The sequence below is a fragment of the Bufo gargarizans genome, chromosome 3, assembly GCF_014858855.1.
Source record: "Bufo gargarizans isolate SCDJY-AF-19 chromosome 3, ASM1485885v1, whole genome shotgun sequence".
Lineage (NCBI taxonomy): Eukaryota > Metazoa > Chordata > Amphibia > Anura > Bufonidae > Bufo > Bufo gargarizans.
Window position 1 is genome coordinate 278,894,635 of NC_058082.1, and position 21,216 is coordinate 278,915,850.

Below are 21,216 nucleotides of genomic sequence, written 5' to 3' on the forward strand. Positions count from 1 at the left end.
AAACAATAGGTCATTTCACTTTAATGTATATTTATTCACAAAATATTTTTTTATTCTGGGCACATTTCTGTACAACCGCAATATATTTTAGTAAAGAACATCTAAAAACAACATCTAACTGTCTCTTAATATGTTTCCGTACGCTTTTGCTGTCCTTGTCTAGTTTTTTAATAGGATATTGAATGAATTCTGTTTCTTTTTCATTTGCAAACTGACTAATAAAACTTCGTCATCTCTATAACAAAATATATAGCCTATAGCCTTATACTGTTAGAGAAAAAGAACGTCTCAATTTAATTAACTGTCCCAGCGCCTGTAATGTTCAATCAGAATAACATGTAGAGTGGGAGCCCTGGAGGAAAGGAAAATTACTCATATACTCAACTATTTATGCAGACACCTAGCTCTCTTTTAATACCAGACAGAAAAAGAGAAGTACATTTCTGTTTTGCTTTATCATTTTGCTTTCCCTATTATTAGAATATATATGAACTGGTAGATTGCATCTTTCTGTGTGGCATAGATTCCTAGGAAGGAAATTGTTTCAGCTAAGCAATAGCTAAAATGGATGGTCTCTTTCTTGGCGTTGTAGCTGTGGTTTCCTTGGATTCATTATAAACTAGGTCATAAAACATATTTTCCATAATAAATCAATGCAGGAGGTGTTCCCAGATCATTATTATACTTTCCGTAGTCATGATAAAAGTTTTGTTATCATTGAAAGACAATCAAAACCTAGACAAAGGCAATCTGTAAAACTACGACATGCAGCCAATTAGCACTATAATTCCACTATCTAGTCTGGCAAGCATCCAAAGCAGAGAAGATATCGAAAGCATTAATTGAATATCCAGTGATACATTCTAAATAAATACCCAGTGTGAGGGCTACAGATAAACCTCTAAAACTGAATTTATTACTATGCATAATACCATAACAATGCCAATCTGTTATTCATGATATGGACGGGGGCGATATCATAAAAGGGAATGTGTCATCAGAAAGCAACACATAGTTTAAATCACATTTTTATGTTAAACATATTTGTTTTAGACTTTTTGGTGAGTATTTTTAAATGTTTTCATGTCACTATGTATATAAAAAAAAGATTTTGAAAATAATCCTGCAATTTTCACACTGGCCACTAGAACTAAAATATTTTAAGACTTCTTGTCTTTTGACAGCAGCTAGATGGTCTATAGACATTAGATAGGAGCTGACCACATTGACATCTGTGGGAGAGTTTTCTAGGCATGGTCTGTGACCTGAGCAGAGGTCAGGAGGGATCTGATAAGCTGTGATAATTCCAATTGTGAATTATGGATTCACAGGTATCTAGAGACTGGATTGTGCATGGGGGGGTATCCATTGATCGAACATGATTAAGGTGTTCCCGCAGATGCTCAATTGAGTTCAAGTCTGAGGAATTACGGGCCCAGGGTGGTCATGCTTTTGAAACCAATGTCAGACATTTCTATCCGTGTGATTGTTGCATTGTCTTGCTGAAGATCCCATCTGCTCTAGGTTAAACAATCACATGTATGGATGTATGTGATCTGCAAGGATGGGTTCATACTGAAATCGGTTGAGAGTGCCTTCCACATGGATGTGTGGGACCAGAAAATGCCATTAAAACATTCCCAAAACCATAATGCTACCACCACCTGCTTGTGTTATTCCAGTAATGTTTAAAGGGTGTTTGTTCTCTGATGTTTCTCACCTAAAACACCAATGTCCATCCAGTCGATGAAGCAGAAAACGTGACTCGCCGTAGAAGACAATCGTTTGACAACCAGCGGATTTCTAATTCTGCTACTTCAGTGAAAATGTAAGCCTTTTCTGCCGATAAAACTTCATGAGCAGAGGTGCAGTGACCATCTTTCTGCCCATACGCAGTAGGGTTCGTTGAACTATTGTTTTAGACATATGATTGGTAGCCCCCTAGTTCCTTTTGGAGGTGAGATGCACCACTGTAGCGTGTTCATCCATCCTCACATATCTTTGTAGTGGATGTTCATCTCTCAGATCAATGGCATGTAGCGCTTCAGAGTTTTCATGTCGCTTATTCACAATGGTGCCATTTGTCCACTCACAATGCACTTTCCCCACAGCAGCACGCGAACAAACTGCGCAGTTTCAGAAATACTGCCACCCTTGTCTGAAAGCCAATAATAAATCGTTCCTTTTACCTATGACAGCAATGAAGGATATGTATGCAGACAGCCTTATACTATAAGCACACCTTATACTATACCCACCAAGCCAGCTCATGACCACATGAGTGCCACTCCCTTCATGAGCTAAATTCTGACGACACCAAATTTGGAAGTGGTCATAAAAATGTGGCTCAATCATGCAGAGGAACAGGAATTATTATCTCGAGATCAGCATGTCTTTTGTATTGCTGTGAGGAGGTCTGCAATTAAATTATGATATACTACTGTCTGAACTGGTGTACCTGAATTTCCAATAAAGTAATGATCTGCAAAGCAGTAAGGTGACAGTTGCTGGAAGGTTGATTGCTCCTTTCACAAAAGGTAGAAATAGCAAAAAAATAAATAAATAGCAAGCCATCCTAGAGTGTTGGTGTAGACAAAAAGGCATTGCTATAAAGCATGGGTGAATAATCTTTTTGGGTTTGAAGGCAACGCTCTTAGAGTGAACTATATCCAAGAATGCTGTATTACCATCTGCAACGTTTATGGTATATCAAATGTATATGTCATAAATGTCTGATAGATGTGGGTTCTACTGACTCCCACTCCCATATTAGGAAAATGGAGGGGAACATTCATGCATGCATCTCTCTCCAATGTAGAATATGGGAGTTGTTGAAACAGACTAGTATTTCACAACTGTCCTAAACTACAATGGAGTCAGACTCATACATAGACAGCCACCTTTTCACCTTATCAACTCCTTTCTGGAGTGCTATACAAAGGTCAAGTTACCCCATTCTCTTGATGTGACAGTGGACCATTAGGACTTGCATCTCCTTGTTCCCACACTGTGTGCCACTCTCTTTTCTGATATGGTGGTGAGCAGCCACAGGACATATACAATATCTATGTCCAGATGGTTGGAGGCCATCATGGGCCACATATGACCTGGGCCAGACTTTATGCACCCGTGCTATTGATGGTACAGTGTCAACAGTGGCACCCTGGCCCTGGCACCTGGTGGCCCTGAAAGCCACTTTTCTACATAATAGGCACCAGCAATAGAAAAAGGTCCATGGTAGGTGATGTTGCAGACTTTGCAATGGCTTCAAGTTATATTTCTGCTAGTTCTGCTAGAACTACACCAAAGAGAAAGACACAAGTCACATTTGTTTAAATTATTTGACTTTTTTTTATTATATCAGCTGTATGTGCAAAACGACTCTGAATGAATTAGCAGACTTGAGAATGTGGCCTCTCGATTATCATATTTTACAGAAAACATGGTCAGTTAAGGTCACTAGCTGTCAAAAGAGGTCAAGTAAAAATTTACCAGCTAGAAAATACAAAGGTCCAGCAGCTACACCTGCAGCACCTGTTGCTCTGACACTGTGGAAGCTGAGTACATTGAATAAAGGCAGAATGGATAGTAATGATATGTGCTCTAAGCTGGAGGCAAATAGGCGCAAATCATCTAAGAAGGCATAGCGAAAGACCGCCTTGTTATATTGTAGTATCAATTAACAGCTACATGCATGGTCTGAGGCAGCTAAATGGGATAATAAAAAAATCAACAAATTTCCATTTTTTTTTATAATGCTCCGTGTCTAGAAATACTGGAATATTTTAAACTGTATCCATTATTTATGTGACATCTGCCACAATACAGCATGTCTGGCTAAGTGAAGGAAAACATATGACTGAATGATAGTTAATAATTGCAAATGAGGCTTCTACATGCCATTTAGGCAATAGCAATTACATTTCCCACAAGAAATCCATCAATATAAAGATAGAAGCTCTAAAAATAACTAGAGGAAGACCAGAAACTGCCAGTATCTGACCATTTTATTCTACGGCGTACACATCTACACCATAAATCCTGCATTTGAGGTACCAGCATAGCAGTTTTGTTCCTGCTCATAGAAATCTGATTAGATGGCTTGCATTGGTTGGAACATACATTTTCAGACCTATACATTTACTCTGACGATGGCCATGATGAGAATTGTATACCAACAAAATCATGAAGAAACAAATAAGTAGGTGACACAGTATCAAAGATATCTACCTCTATAAACACTTAAAGGGAATCTGTCACCCCAATTTTGGACCGTTATCTACAGTAATACATGAATAGTGCTGCTGCTGGCAGAGGGGGAAGAGGGGATAGTAGGAATATAAAAAATAATGATCTGGACTCCTTATCTGCAGAACTACTCATGTATTACTGTAGGTAATAGTCTAAAATCGAGGTGATACATTCCCTTTAAGGCCCTACTAGATTGCATGATTTTGGGCCAATCAGAAACAAGAGTTCCTATGATTGTCATGTACTATATGATCTTTGATTTACATATTTTACATTATCATGGGATAACTCCTTTAACAACTAGACCATCTGCTTTATCTGCTGTTATTTTAAAACTTTGACAGGAGCGGCAACAACATACATAAAGGAAGGTACACTTCAATGCACTTCATCTATAGCTCAGCTATATGATATGTGTTAAAATGTGGTGCTTGACAGAACATCTTGGGGTCTGCTGCTTGGTATGGGAATGTTCATTACCACAGTCACATCCATCTGGCTATATCTTAAGCCACAGTCCCCAACATCTCCTTTCTGGGACCAAATTTAGGACAATTATTATTACAAAGTTTAGGCCCTTGAGGTGCTAATGTGGGTTAAAAAAAAAAAATCACCCTGATTTCGGACTATTATCTACAGTAATTCATGAGTTGCACTGCAGATAAGGAGTCCAGGTTGCTATTTTTTATTTTCCTACTGCCCCTGGTTCCCCCACTGTCAGCAATCAGAGCTACATTGAAATATATTGTCAGGACTGCTGGGCATGCCCAGAAGTCCACTCTATAATATTAGCACAGCTCAGCAGTCAGGACTGTGTGTATGTCAGTGCAGCTTTGAGTGCTGACATCAGGGTAACCGGGGGCAGTAAGACAATAAAAGATAGTGATCTGCAGTCCTTATCTGTAGTACTACTCATATATTACTGTAGATACTAGTCCAAAATCAGAGTGACTGATTCCCTTTAAGCTGACTTGAAGTTGAAATTGTATATCCAATAGAAATATTATTTATTACAAGTTGAATAGATTTTATACTGAAAATATTTATTATGTGATATACACTGGAAACAAAGTGCCATATGATTTGCCCTGCACGAGACTCTGTACAAAAACATCTGTATACCGAAGTCTCTGTGCTGTTCCTACTATGATGGATGTGTGAGGTTTATGTGCAAGGCCAGACAAACAAATACTTCTGATGGAATAAATTAATTAAATATAATCCTATTTACTGCTTTATTTAGTTAAATCTTAAGTGCAGCGTTGTTCAGTTACAGAGATGAATGGATTTCTGTATTTTTAGCAAGATGACTTGGCATAATGTCCTCATATTTCCAAAATCAGGATCTCTTATGTTCTAATCTAATGGACCTTAAAACAGAGTAAAGAAAATATCATTTTAAATTAAACTAATATCTTGAATATCTTGAATATATTATTGAATATGATTTCTTTACCATTATTTATAAAAAATCTTACTAAGAATCTTACAAAAAGTTCAGTGTCTATATCTGATACACCGAGGAAAAATGACAGAGGTATTTCGGTTTTGGCACATAAAGGTTGCTCACTGTGCAATGACAAGATATACAACTTTGCAGCATACTTTCTGAATCTATTCACGGTTTTCAAGTTCTCTGATTTGCAAGTTCAGCGTTCGGGTTTGAGCTGGCCATAGACTTCTATTATGACGGAATGCAATAAGGAATGCCTCTTATAGGATCCCGTTATGTTCCGTGGTAACAGAATCCATTACAGAATTCTTAGATAACCCGAACTTGCAAATCACAAGTTCGCTCAACAATATTCTCTGATTACTGTCATCCTAAAGGAACTTTAATTGGTTAGAACCAAGGATTAGTGTCCACCCCGGTCACGTGATGGACACACATGAGCATAGCTTTCTGCCAATTACATGGGAAGTGGTGATATATTGTAATGTCGCAAGTTGAGACCTACTGTATATAGGAGTATGCACAAAAGTGATACATGCTTCAAACAAGTGTCCTGGCAGCATAGCCTCGCAATTCCTGATAAATCCAGTTCCACAGTGAAACGTTTTTTAAATAGTGGTATAACCATACAAAGTAAAAGATCCAAATTATTATTTCCATTTCTGAAATCTTACCCTCCCAGACTCCCACCCCTTTGTGATGCATCTCCCCCCCCCCCCCCCCCCCCCAAAAAAAAGGTAAGCAGGAATAATGAAGGGAGAGTCGGGAAAAATTTAAGATTCCATTCTCCCCATATCTTAAGCCATTTATCCTCTGAGTTTCTTTGTTTATATAAAACCTATTCATACCTTTTGATCTTATTAATGAGATTTAGCCATGTATTTATACTTGGAGTATTAGATGAAAACCAAGCCCGTGCAAGCCTTGCCAAAAACATTATTTTAACCCAAAAATGTATTTTATATTTATGGCACCCAAACTCGGAAAGATCACTCAAAATTCAGCCCTCAACTGCAATTGGAATCACCGCTTTCAATTTTTGGGTAATACAGTTATGAATTGCCCCCCAATATTTTTTTAGTTCTGGACAAATCCAAAACATACTGTATGTAAATAATCTGCATCAGGAGACTCACAGCATGGGCAGTAAGAGGTGTTTCTCAAACTCTGTTTGTTAAGCCATAAAGATATAACATAAATTCTGTGTAAAATATAAAATTGAACCAATATGTGATTAAAATTCTGAGAAGCTAATCCCACATTCACCAATATATTGTCCCAATCATCCAATTGAATCATTGGGCAATCCCTTCTCCAGGCATTTTGTCCAGGGGAATGTATATTCATAAATCGTGCATTAATTGTTTATAACATTAAGAAATGTTCACCCTCGGTGCTGTCTTTGCTATCAAGTGATACAAGAATGTGGGGGTGTCTATATCAAAAAGCGATTTTTCCTTTATACTAGAAAGTGTTGAACGTAACTGAAGATACCTAAACCAAGATAAATTAGATATATTTTCTCTTTGTGCAAACTCCAAAAATGAAAAAATGTGGCCATTCCCAACCACCTGTGCAAGATAATAAATGTTATTATTTTGCCAACAGTGATCCCCAACCAAATCATCTAGAGCTTGTAAATAAGAATTATGCCAAACGGGCGTACAACAAAGGGATCCCTTTGTTCCCAACCAATCTCTAATGGTACTCCAGGACTTAATAAGTAGCTTCACAGCAACTCTGTAGTCCTGTCGGAGATTGATTAATTAACGAGATTCCAATAAAGTAAAGATGTTGTCATGTGAAGAAGTCTTATCCAAGGTTCTACAAAGTGGGCTTTTCTCCTATTCATAATACATCCATAACTGTGATGCTATAAAATAGCCCTTGAAACTGGGAAGATTTAATCCTCCCTGTTCCAACGGCTTGTAGAAATACTCCAGTTTAAGCCTTACTCACTTTCTCCCTCAAAGTAAGTCATTGATGATTCTCTCAGTCAGTTTAAAAAAACTTATCTTCAATAGTGATGAGCGGCAGTCGATATTTCACAAATTTGTGGCCGAATATTCACCATAAATTCTCAAATTCATTATCTCCAGTCAATGTTTACTTGATTGCGAAAATATATTCGCGATAAATTCGGGATTAGAATATTCAACACTATTTGTGAATATGAATATACAGCACTATATTCTAAATATTTGAGCATTCTCGAAGTGGCGATATTTGTGATTAAAATTCGTGATTCACATATTCACGCTCAACACTAATCTTTAATCCATACTGGGGAGTTCCTAAGGATGTACAATAATTGGGGCAGAATCACCATCTTTATCAACAATATTTTATCAGCTTTAGAAAACGGGAGTCGGAGCCATATCTTTATTTTAGATCTCAATTTAGAAAAAGAGAAAGTCAATGTTGAAGGGAAACTACCAACAATTAGCAACTTATATGTGAATATACTATGTATTTATTTTGATATTAGTACGGATATAATTTTTTGAAGTCACTCCATGTTTTCTACTTCCCATCCCAATTTGTATGACTTTTTAACACGGCAAATAGCATCTCTTGACTTTTTCATTCAGACCATTCAGTGCAGCCAGAGAGGGAACAAGATGAGTGACTCAATTAGTTACATGCCATGCTCTTCTGTAGGTATCTTTATCTAGGACTATTAGCAAAACACAAAAGAGATGCCATATTGTTATCCAAATTATATCATCTACCATTATACTGGAAGATAATATCTTCCCATCACAGCAGCAGTAAACTATGGATTACTTATCTGTTTAGGCGTTTTAACTCTCTGTGCTGGCGGCTAGAGAAGGATAAAAAGAATTATAACATTTATAATGGAATAGTACAGCCAAAATTTAGCCAAAACAGCCAAAAATTCCTTAAGACATTTTTTTATGAATATTAGGTTTTAAGAAAACACCTCTTTCTGACTATAGCAGATACACAACATTTAGAAAGACAGGGAGGGTCTCCAGAATATAAACATTTTCTGACTTTCTTATTCACCTCCATTTTCACCCCGGCAGCCCCCCTGACTTCAGCATCAGAGCAGTTCATGCTTCAATGCTCTCCTTTGCCCTGTGCTAAATCGCACAGGGCAAAGGTATTTTCTGGAGTTCCGGTGACGTACTGGGCTCTCCATAGGGCTGCCAGGCGGAGGCTTCCGTGCAGCAGTGAGCCAATTGACATCACCAGCACCGATGGGTGGGCTTTAGCACTGCACTAGCTGTTTTACAGTTTATGGCAGTGCTAAAGCCCGCCCATCAGAGCCGGTGACGTCACCAAACACACTGCTGGACGGAAGCCTCCTCCCGGCAGTGTGTTATTGTAAATAAAAGAGCCCTTGCCCTGCGCGATCCATTGCAGGGCAAGGAAGAGCATCGGAGCATGAAATGCTCCGATGCTAACATCGGGGGGCTGCCTGGGTGAAATTATGGGTAACTCCTTTAACTTCTGTTAAAGACTGTTAGTTATTAAATGTATAAATCAAGGTGACGATTTAAAAGGTCTGGTAGAAGATAGGTAATTATATGGCTTTGGGCAATAAGTAAACAGTGGATTGTTGTACCCTACCATTCACTTATATTAGGCTTCATTCACATCTCCATTTGGAGACTTGGCAGGCTGTTGCAGCACAGAGCAACAGTTTTTTGTCCGGCCAACAGCCAGCATTTGCACCGGATCAGGCTATCGGATCTCCAAAACGGAGATATGAACACAGCTTTACAGTTTTTCTTTCTTCAGCCTATTACCGGGACAACTTTATTTCCGTTGGAAGTAAACAATGTCAGTTCCATTTGTATGAAAGCAAACAGCAATCTTGAAAACTGTGACAAATTAATAGAGAATGTATATTAGAAATTTTAGAAATTCTTTAGCATTTTTTGGCTGGAATTGTAATACCCCTTTATGCATATGATTATAACATTAGGCTGTGCTCACTTCTGCATCTGGGCCTCCATTGCAGATTCCATGAAAGATATTGGACAAAATAGTCATAAATGCAGGACTTTTTCATCCAGTGAAATACTGGAATCTCAGACGGAAACCCACCAGATCTCATTATAGCCAATAGGGTCGATCTGGCACCTTTAGTTTCAGTTATGTAATGGATCCAGAACTAAATTTTTTTTGTTGTTCTGCTCCTATAATAGAGCAGAACATCCAAAATCATTAACAGCAATGTGAATGCAGCCTTACAAAGCTGTGTGATTTGTAATTTACAAGATTGCTTCCCTGTTACAGCTGATGGGTGATATAAAAGTAGGGCTAAAATTACATTGATTTGAATACTTTTGTAATTGCATGTAATTAAAAACTTAGAATAGCTATATAGCGCCATCTGCAGTTTTTTTATTTTATTATTTCTTTGTCCTGCTCACTGAGATGGCCACACATGCTCAGTTTCATCCTTCAACTGCCTCTAAGCATGTGATAGGGAGAGGGCTGCAGCAGAATGGACATGTTCCTTAGCTGCAGCAAAAAGGACACGGACTTTGAGCTGCCGGCTTGAAATAAATATAGTAGAGCAATGAATGGGGAGATCTCTGGATCCATGTGAGGTACAGAGCTGGTTCTATGTTTGTTAGAAAGAGAATGTCATGTACTATATGATGTCTGATTTTATTTTTTTTGCAATAATCATGAGATAACCCTTTTAAGCTATAGACCTCTGTATATATGAACTTGTGCCTTAAATACCAGGCAGCTGCGTACCTTACCCTGTACTGTGCCCTCTTATATCCTGTTTTCCAGTCACAGTATCGGGTGCCATCCATTTACTCTATGGCGGCGTTATCCAGTCACTGTATGGTGGTTCTATCCAGTCACTGTATGAGAGTGCTATCCAGTTACTCTATGGAGGTGTTATACAGTCACTGTATGGCGGTGTTATACAGTCACTGTATGGAAGTGTTATGCAGTCACTGTATGGTGGTGTTATCCAGCCACTGTATGGAGGAGTTATCCGGTCATTGTATGGAGGTGTTATCCAGTCACTGTATGGAGGCATCATCCAGTCACTGTATAGAGGCATCATCCGGTCACTGTATAGAGATGTTATCCGGTCATTGTATGGAGGTGTTATCCGATCACTTTATGGAAGTGTTACCCGATCACTGTATGGTGGTGTTATCCAGTCACTGTATGGAAACGTTATCTGGTCACTGTATGGAGGCGTTACCCAGTCATTGTATGGAGGCATTATCCGGTCACTGCATGGAGGCGTTATCTGGTCATTGTATGTGGTGTTATCCAGTCACTGTATGGAGGTGTTATCCGGTCACTGTATGGTGGTTATCCGGTCACAGTATGGATAAGTTATCCAGTTACTGTATGGAGGAGTTATCCAGTCACTGCATGGAGGCGTTATTCGGTCATTGTATGGAGGTGTTTGCTGGTCACTGTATGGTGGTGTTATCCAGTCACTGTATGGAGGTGTTATCCTGTCACTGTATGGAGGCGTTATCTGATCATTATTTGGAGGTGTTATCCGGTCTACTGTTATGTAGTCCCAGTATGGTGGTGTTATCCAGTTATGGTATGGGGCTATAATGTTAAAGTGTTTGTTATCCAGTCATGGTACTAGCTATTATACAGATTGACTGTATTATTTAGTCTCTGTATGTTAGTAATACTGTATATAGTCCCTAAATGTATTATTATTTAGGGTAGGGTTAATATCTAAAGTATATACTGTATATTCCAGTATATTATACTGTAGTGTGCACTTTATATCCCAATACAGTAAATGAGCCTTAGGGAACACAGTCCACACCACTGACCACCAGGAACAGGCTGCGCTCTGTCAGCTCCCCTCAAGCATCCTCCCCTCTTGCTCCGCTGTGTACTAGTGCTTATTTTGGCATACTGGGGCCCAGTTAATTCTAGCTACACCCCTGTGAAGGTCTTATCAGCTGTATTCAGGACCATAATCCCTAACAAGTAGGAGAGGAGGACGAGGCCGCTTGTCACCTCAGTGTTGTGAAGTAACTTGTCCTGCTGTGTGATTAGGACAGGTTATGTGTGTACTAATAGGACGGTGGGCATTTTATCTCTCCTAATGATTGCTCCCTAGACAAAATGAGCCATTATAATTAATGAAAGGTATTTGTGAATATATTTATAATAAAGTAATATTTAAGTATTTTCAGTAATTATATTCTCGTAACTCCCGGAGAACCCCTTCAAGCTTGATATGTTTAGAACCCCCTGCAATCAGTACTGATGTCGTCTCTCTCATCCTCCTCAGCTGTACAATGGGCTCCTTCCTATTGGCTACTGACCTCCGAAGAACACCAGTCACAGACCCACAGCTACTGGTCTCTCAGTGTCACTAGCGGGTGAAGTCTCTCCCAGTAGGCCAGAGTTTACTTACTCTTCTGCAACTACACCCAGCCTTCTCTCAAGCCAGCAGACTGCAGGTTTAGTGCCTTCCTTCACAACCTCCATGGGCCTCTCTGCTGCATTACACCCAGCCCATGGCCTCCTGCACACGACCGTATCTGTTTTTGCAGTCTGCAAATTGTAGATCTACAAAATAAGGATACCAGCCATGTGCATCCTTTATTTTCTTTTCCGCAGGTCCCGCAGCATGTTACAAGTTTTTTTTTCCATTGAAATCAATGGGTCCTCATCCAATCTGCAAAAAAATGTGGATTGGATGCAGATTAAAACTATGGTTATGTGCATGAGGCCTTACTGTTATCCTCAGCTCTGGTTAGAGCACTTTACTAAACATACACTATATATTTGTGATCGGGGCTATCAGTAAAATAACCTACCTCCCCATTTACTCATAACAGATGCTAACGGTTTGAGTTGTGCCATAACCGTTCTCGTCGAAAGTACACCTAAAAGAGGCCACAAACCCAGCATGAAGTTCAAAACACATTTATTAAGACATTACAACGCCAAACTCTGAAAGGTACATGAAATTTCCTGCACAGGGTTAGGAACATAACTATTTAAACAAGACGAGCGCCACCGGCCCAACTTACGAATAATGTGTGCTGGGACTCGATTCTAGGAAGCAGCTGAAGTGTTGGCTGAGAGAGACCTGGAAAACAGCACATGGGCAGCGGCTAAGTATTTATTTAGCTCAGTATTAGCGAGGCAAGATGAGGAGACGGTGTTCTTGAGGTATCGGCTTCAGGGCAAACCTGGGAAAACAGAGAATAATTATGCTTAGCTAGAGTGTCAACTGCTACCATCTGTACATCATGTACAAGGGAGCCACAGAACCGGAAATTATGCACCAGCGACAATTGTACCAGACGCCTCAAGAATGACATGGCCAGTTGAGACCTGGATTTACCACTGCTCAGCACACTGATGGTGGAGGAACTATCGGAAGTAAAGACAACGGTACGGCCTGCCCAAGAGCTACCCCAAGCATAAGCCGTCGCCACCATGGGATATAATTCCCCCGCCTCTGTGGATTGAAAAACTCCTGTGGCATTGAACATCTCTACTGGCCATTTCCCGTTCAGCCAATGGGGCCCAAAAATTGCAGCGAAACCAGTGTTGACAGCACTACTAGAAAATATAATGGGGGAGTTTTCTGAGACTGCTGGAACGAACATGGATACGCCGTTCCAGTGACTCAAAAAATGATCCCACATAACTAAATCTGTTTGCGCCTGACTACCCAGGAACACCGGACTATCCTGACAGGGGGCTTCTGAAAGGAGTGCTAACAACCGCGCTACAAAAGACCTACCCTGAGGAATGACGCGCATCGCAAAATTGAGCATGCCTAATAGCGACTGTAGCTCCACCTTCGTGGTGACCCTACCAACTGTGAATTTATTAATGACTTCCTAGACCCTGACTAATTTGTCTACCGGTAACCTGGCGGACATGCTCCCGGTGTCCAAAACAATGCCCAAGAAGGTAATGGTGGTAGAAGGACCATCCACCTTCTTGGGGGAAACGGGAATCCCTAACTGCGTAAAACAAGCTAAGAGACTCTGTAAATCTCCCTGCAAGCCCTGTGGAGATTCGATCAGTAGGAAGTCGTCCAGGTAATGTATGACATGTTCACAACCGAACTTGTTCTCAAGGATCCAATGTAACGCTTTTTCCAGCTGATCGAAAATCCAAGGGCTGCTTCGGGATCCAAAGGTCAATTTCGTGGCTAAATAATAAGAGGTTTTCCACTTAATTCCGTGCCATTGCCAAAGCTCTGGCCTGATCGGAATTAATTTAAAAGCGTCCGATATGTCCGCTTTGGACAGAACTGCGCGAGGACCTGTCGCTAAAATGAGCGCAATTGACTGATCGATAGAGGCATATACCATGCTGACCTCCTCGGCTGGTATGAGGGAATTCAGGCTTGGTGCATGTGTACCGTGAGGTGCTGACAGATCAGAAATGAGTCTCTCTTTTTTTACTAAATTTACCCGTGACCACCCCTATTGGACTGATTCTCCAACGTTCAAATGGGGACGCTGAAAAAGGCCTGATGACGTAACCCTTGTCTAACTCCAGCTGTAACAGCCTATCTATGGAACAAGGATTGTGTAAAGCGGACTGCAAGTTTCTACACTCAAAGGTGTCATCCGGTAAAGCCAAAAGGCCTGTGTGGAAACCAGTCGTAAAACCAGATATGAGAAAGTCGCAAAAATAAGCATCCTCATGCCCCTTGCAAATAAAACTGCAAGAGATCCACATTTACGACACTGATGCAATGTTTATCTGTTTATAATGAACATGCTACCTTTGGGTGAGCAGTGAAACAGTTGACGCAAATGTGCGACAGACGGCACTGGCTATAATTGCAAGCAGAAAAATTATAGTTGTTACAGATCTGTGACCTGCCCAGGTACTTAATAGGACGGCCGAGTTTATCTACAGATAAATTCTTCTGGGTAACATCCGACGAACCTGGGATAGGAGCAGAAGCATTGGACCTTGGGGCATTTGCAGCATTATGACATCATTCGCCTGTGTGGTAAATAGACTGGCATGAGGAACATGCCTGGGCTTTCAGCCCTGCGAAATGTCTACAGAAAATTTCTGTGTCAATATTCGCCCAGTTGGTAGTAAACTGAAATTGGCTAAGAGCAGCTGCTGCTTTTGCGGAAAATGAGCAATGATAGTCATAAAACCCGAAACCACCGTATTTGTAACTCAGCTCCGTGACCCTAAACAAGTACAGGTCCAATTCTTCCTTCCTATCAGGTCGTACGGAACATATGATGTCTCTGTACAGACTAAAAGCGAGTACAAATTCTGGGATGTTCAATTTCCTACTAAGTCTGAGATCGCGACCCTTCAGGACGACAGAGACATCACCACAAGCGATGACCCTATTGTCCGATAGGTCACGAGTGGCAATTAACAGGGAGGCGAGGTTCACGTCTCTCCCGTCAAGGATGTCCTTTTTAATATTGGTGGGAATGAAATGGGCTGGAGTGACATTGGGCACGGTAACAAAGTTACCTGAAGTGCTAGCTATTGGTGCAGCTGCGACCGATAACTGTGTGGCTGGTGAGGACAAGATGGTGACCCTTGACTCCACTGACTCCAACCTAGACTGTACATTTGAGATAGAAGACGTCAAACTATTGAGCATGACGTGAAGTTGGGTCAAGGAAGTTTGGACCGTAGCCATGGAGACCTCTTGCTGACCAGCTTCTACTGGGGTGGACACTAGCAACCGATACAACTCAGCCTTCCGGGCCGCGGCCGGGAAAGGAATGCCTCTCTTTGTCAACTCAGAAATAAGTTTGGGTACAGTCCAATTGCGTAGTGAAGGAATACTCCCGGATTCTGAGACCCTGGAACCAAAATCTTCACCAGAAGCATCCACGACATCAGACATATGAGACATGATAAAACTGTGGAAACAAGCTAAATTTTACAAACGTCACCATTACAGTCTAATGACCTGCTGACTAACACCCGTGAAGCTATACCGACACCGTAACTGCTGAAAACCCGTCATGCAAGAAAGGACCAACTAACCCTGGTGATAACATGACAGCTGAGGGATAATAAACAGAGGCAGGGTGTTGCAGAAAGCAGAAAAACGTGTAAAGTCGTGGAGAAAGGACCTTACCAGAAGAAAGGAACACAAAGCCTCTGTAGCACGGACTCTGTAGCAACCGCAGAAAATAACCTGTCCACACAAATTAACAAAGTAACCAGAAATGAGAAACTTTTTTTTTTTTTTACTTTCTCTCCTTTGGTTATGAAAATGTGAGAACTGATGCTGCACGAGTCAGTGTGAACCTTATGCTGAGTAAATTTGAACAAGTGTCTAACATGTATTAGATACATGCCCTGCGTATAGATAACTTTGCTACATAACGCCCAAATCACTGTCATAAGTAACCTGCATAGCTATAGGACATTCCGTGCATCACCGTAAGGTGTAGCCAAGGAACAAAATACTCCAACAAAGGGGCCCACGCAAAAATGGTGGATTACCGTGCCCCCAAGACACTGTTACATAACGTGTAATAAATGCGCTTGACAGTGGCCATAAACTGCCAATGGTAAATTCCATGTCTATGGGAAAACAGACCAAAACGCCATCACTGTAAGGTACACTATTTAGAGTGATCTAACCTTTTACCTCTACATCCTTAAAACTGCATGATATTACAAAACCCTACCTAGCTAAGAGCACGGCGGCCCATGCCAGACTTTACCTCACAGATAACCAACCATGCCTGTCCCAGACGAAGCACCTCACAGAGCACAAAGTAAATTACCTAGCATTTATGTAGAATACACACAAACATCATGTCAATAAAACATCCATAAACATAAAGAATGTACCACACAAACTACGTTGGAATATAAACTGGCATCAAATACATAACTGTATTTATACCACCTCCAAGCAGCAGAAGTTACCCACCCCCCTCCCCTACCCTCTACAGCCTCCCCAATATAGCAAAATGAAGAATCGTATGTGATGAACCATACAACGGAGTCGCGCTGACTCCTGCTACCTGCGTGCGAGTCATGTGGGAGCGGAGCGTGCTGCCAGACTGCCGTTCCGGTGTGGGGATGTCCCTCCCTTACCTTAAAGCGACCGACCCTACCGACCGGACTGAAGGGCCGAGCCTGCGCTAAGAGGCAGCTTCCACTTACCTGCCACACGAGCAGCACGGACGCCGGCTGTTGCGACTAGGAGGAAGCAGCTGACCGGAAGTGCAGAAGGAGATCTTCCTGTGACGCTGACCTGCCGGCTGGATACTGGTAACGCTGCTGCCGTCCGTGCCCCTGTGTGTGAAGTGAGGGTTGATATAGGGGCAGGGCGCCCCTCCCACAAATTCAGGCCAATAAATCAGCCTTGATACAAGTTCAGAACATAACCGGTGATTGCTGCTTTACCACCTTACACATACAGGTCCTTCTCAAAAAATTAGCATATTGTGATAAAGTTAATTATTTTCTGTAATGTACTGATAAACATTAGACTTTCATATATTTTAGATTCATTACACACCAACTGAAGTAGTTCAAGCCTTTTATTGTTTTAATATTGATGATTTTGGCATACAGCTCATGAAAACCCAAATTTCCTATCTCAAAAAATTAGCATATTTCATCCGACCAATAAAAGAAAAGTGTTTTTAATACAAAAAAAAGTAAACCTTCAAATAATTATGTTCAGTTATGCACTCAATACTTGGTCGGGAATCCTTTTGCAGAAATCACTGCTTCAATGCGGCGTGGCATGGAGGCAATCAGCCTGTGGCACTGCTGAGGGGTTATGGAGGCCCAGGATGCTTCGATAGCGGCCTTAAGCTCATCCAGAGTGTTGGGTCTTGCGTCTCTCAACTTTCTCTTCCCAATATCCCACAGATTCTCTATGGGGTTCAGGTCAGGAGAGTTGGCAGGCCAATTGAGCACAGTAATACCATGGTTAGTAAACCATTTACCAGTGGTTTTGGCACTGTGAGCAGGTGCCAGGTCGTGCTGAAAAATGAAATCTTCATCTCCATAAAGCTTTTCAGCAGATGGAAGCATGAAGTGCTCCAAAATCTCCTGATAGCTAGCTGCATTGACCCTGCCCTTGATAAAACACAGTGGACCAACACCAGCTGCTGACATGGCACCACAGACCATCACTGACTGTGGGTACTTGACACTGGACTTCAGGCATTTTGGCATTTCCCTCTCCCCAGTCTTCCTCCAGACTCTGGCACCTTGATTTCCGAATGACATGCAACAGTCCAGTGCTGCTTCTCTGTAGCCCAGGTCAGGCGCTTCTGCCGCTGTTTCTGGTTCAAAAGTGGCTTGACCTGGGGAATGCGGCACCTGTAGCCCATTTCCTGCACACCCCTGTACACGGTGGCTCTGGATGTTTCTACTCCAGACTCAGTCCACTGCTTCCGCAGGTCCCCCAAGGTCTGGAATCGGTCCTTCTCCACAATCTTCCTCAGGGTCCGGTCACCTCTTCTCGTTGTGCAGCGTTTTCTGCCACACTTTTTCCTTCCCACAGACTTCACACTGAGGTGCCTTGATACAGCACTCTGGGAACAGCCTATTCGTTCAGAAATTTCTTTCTGTGTCTTACCCTCTTGCTTGAGGGTGTCAATGATGGCCTTCTGGACAGCAGTCAGGTCGGCAGTCTTACCCATGATTGCGGTTTTGAGTAATGAACCAGGCTGGGAGTTTTTAAAAGCCTCAGGAATCTTTTGCAGGTGTTTAGAGTTAATTAGTTGATTCAGATGATTAGGTTAATAGCTCGTTTAGAGAACCTTTTCATGATATGCTAATTTTTTGAGATAGGAATTTTGGGTTTTCATGAGCTGTATGCCAAAATCATCAATATTAAAACAATAAAAGGCTTGAACTACTTCAGTTGGTGTGTAATGAATCTAAAATATATGAAAGTCTAATGTTTATCAGTACATTACAGAAAATAATGAACTTTATCACAATATGCTAATTTTTTGAGAATGACCTGTATATACGTAATTACCTGTTGTGTTGATCTGATGGTCCCTCGGTGCTTTCTGCCATAAAGCAAGTAATAGCCAGAATGATACAACAGTACACTATTTTTGGGGTCACAATTTTAGAATGAATGTGAAATTGCATGAAACTTCCTGTTTAAAAGTAGCTGTGAAACAATTGTACTGAGTAAATGAAATCCCACGTATGAAAAATCCCAGATGAGCTTTGAAGAATTCACAGCATTAGAGCACATACATTACACTTTTGAGAAGGATGTCGCCTACTCATTGCCGTCACCAGCTTGTTTACAGGTTTTTTATTTTACAAGTTTGATGCAAGTATTAGAATGTGAGAGCAGCACAAGAAATCTTGTTATATGGAGATAAAGTACAATACACCGCCAATAAGGACCTGTTATTTAAGAGAACCCATCACCTCTCCTGACATGTATGTTTTAGTAATAACATGCATTACCCATCAAATAACTATTCTAGTGATATATTTCTTATACCTTTGCATGGTGTAGTTCCTATGTTATACACTCCTCAACATTGAAATTGCAACACCAATAAGGAAAAGTTGTGGAACTATGGAAACCACAGGATTGATAGATATGTTAATCATATGGAAACGATACAAAAATGGACACAAAATATTCTAAACATCTTGATTTATTCAGCATCAGGTATGATCACCACACAGACTTACATGCCTTGGCATGCAATCAATGAGGTTATTAATGGTTGTCTGAGAAGAGTTCTGTCATGCTGAATGCACTTAGTCGTGCAAATCACCAAGATCCGCTGCTGGCAGCTCAATTGCAAATGATGTCCCAGATGTGCTAGATGGGAGACAAGTCTGGCCGTGGTAGCACATTTAGGTCAAGCAGGCACAAGCAACATGCGGCCTGACATTGTCCTGTTGAAAAACAGCTCCTGGGACACTTTGGAGAAATGGCCATACCACTGTTTTCACAACTAAATCAATGTAACGCTGAGCTGTTAATGTACCTGAAATGAAGACTAGAGGGGTCCAGCTGCATTATGCCAGCCCTCACAATAACCATGGAGTAGAACCAGTGTGACATTCCCTTGCAAAGGCCTCCAGACCAATCTCTGGCTATCAAAATTGCTGAAGATGATACACCTCCATTCCAGCCTCCATTGCCACCTTGCTGTGTGTGCGCCATGCTAACCTTTGAGAGTGGTATCACGAGGTCAATGGAACAACTGTAGTTGGACATCTGGCTGATAGCCCAATCTTGTGCCAACGCTTTCTGATGGTTTTTGTAGATACTGTTTGCCACCATAGGCTTAGGAAGTGATGTTCAATTTCACTTGTGGTACAGAATAGATTACTATGCGGCATTCTTCCAATCAGAAGATCTACCAGTTTCTGTTTATTTTTTTATTCCAAAATGTTAATATTAGGGTTCATTCAGATGTCTGTAGTGCATTGCGGATCCGCAATACACCCGGCCAGCACCCCCATAGAACTGCCGATTCTTGTCCGCAATTGCGGACAAGAATAGGACATGTTCTATTTTTTTCCGGAGCCGCGGACCAGAAGATCGGGGGCGCGCTCTGGAAATGCGGATGCTGAGAGCACATAGTGTGCTCTCCACATCCATTCCGTCCCCATAGAGAATGAATGGGTCCACACCCGTCCGGATGCGGACCCATTATACGGACATGTGAATGGAGCCTTTTTATACTGTATTCTTACTAGAGGAACAGTGTAATTTTTTTATTCGTTATAAATATTCCACATTATTAACCCCATTCTGTCATCCATTGTATATGCATGGCGCTGTAAAAGACCTCATTCACACGTCAGTGATTTCCATCAGTGATTGTGAGTCAAATCCAGGATTGGAGCCTCCACAGACATAAGGTATAAAATAAAGATCTGCACCTGTTCTGTGTTTAGAGCTGCACTTGGTTTTCGCGCATAATCACTGATGGAAATAACTGACCAAACACTGACTGAATAAAGCATAAATCTGACACAGCATTCTGGAAAAGACAATAATGACTTATCCTCAGGATAGCTCATCAGTATCACAAGTTCCAAGTCCCAACACCCCCACCAATCAGCTGTTTCAGGGAGCCACTGCTATCACCAAAGCTCTGGTGAGTAATGCAGGCTCCCGGCTGCTTTCCAAGGACAGCACCATACATCGTATACTGGCAGTGCTTGGTATTTGCAGCTCAGCCCCATTGACTTGAACAGTGATGTTACTGGCCCAGGAAGAGGCTGCGGCGCTTGAAGGCCTCATCTAACAACTGGTTGGCAGGGGTCCCAACCCCTCAGATCTGATATTGATTGCCTATCCTGAGAATGTCATAAATATATTTTCCTAAATAACCCCTCTGCCTCTCTAGTACTGTGCTGATGCCTGGGCAGAAAACTGCTAGTATGTGTGGATAGTTGTGCTGCGGGGCTCCCTCCCCCTCCAGGCCTGGTCACACTGGCACCCCTTGTGATCATTCTCTAAATTTAATAAAATATTAAGAATAGGCATAAAAAAGATATATGACAGTATTGCTGTTTTTCCTTAGCTGGTT

At 41.3% G+C, this 21,216-nt stretch overlaps 1 protein-coding gene across 1 annotated transcript in view; it reads left to right on the forward strand.

Moving 5' to 3' along the window:
* DOC2B (double C2 domain beta) overlaps positions 1 to 21,216 on the forward strand; it is an 895,105-nt gene that overhangs the window by 844,279 nt on the left and 29,610 nt on the right. The window lies entirely within an intron of this gene.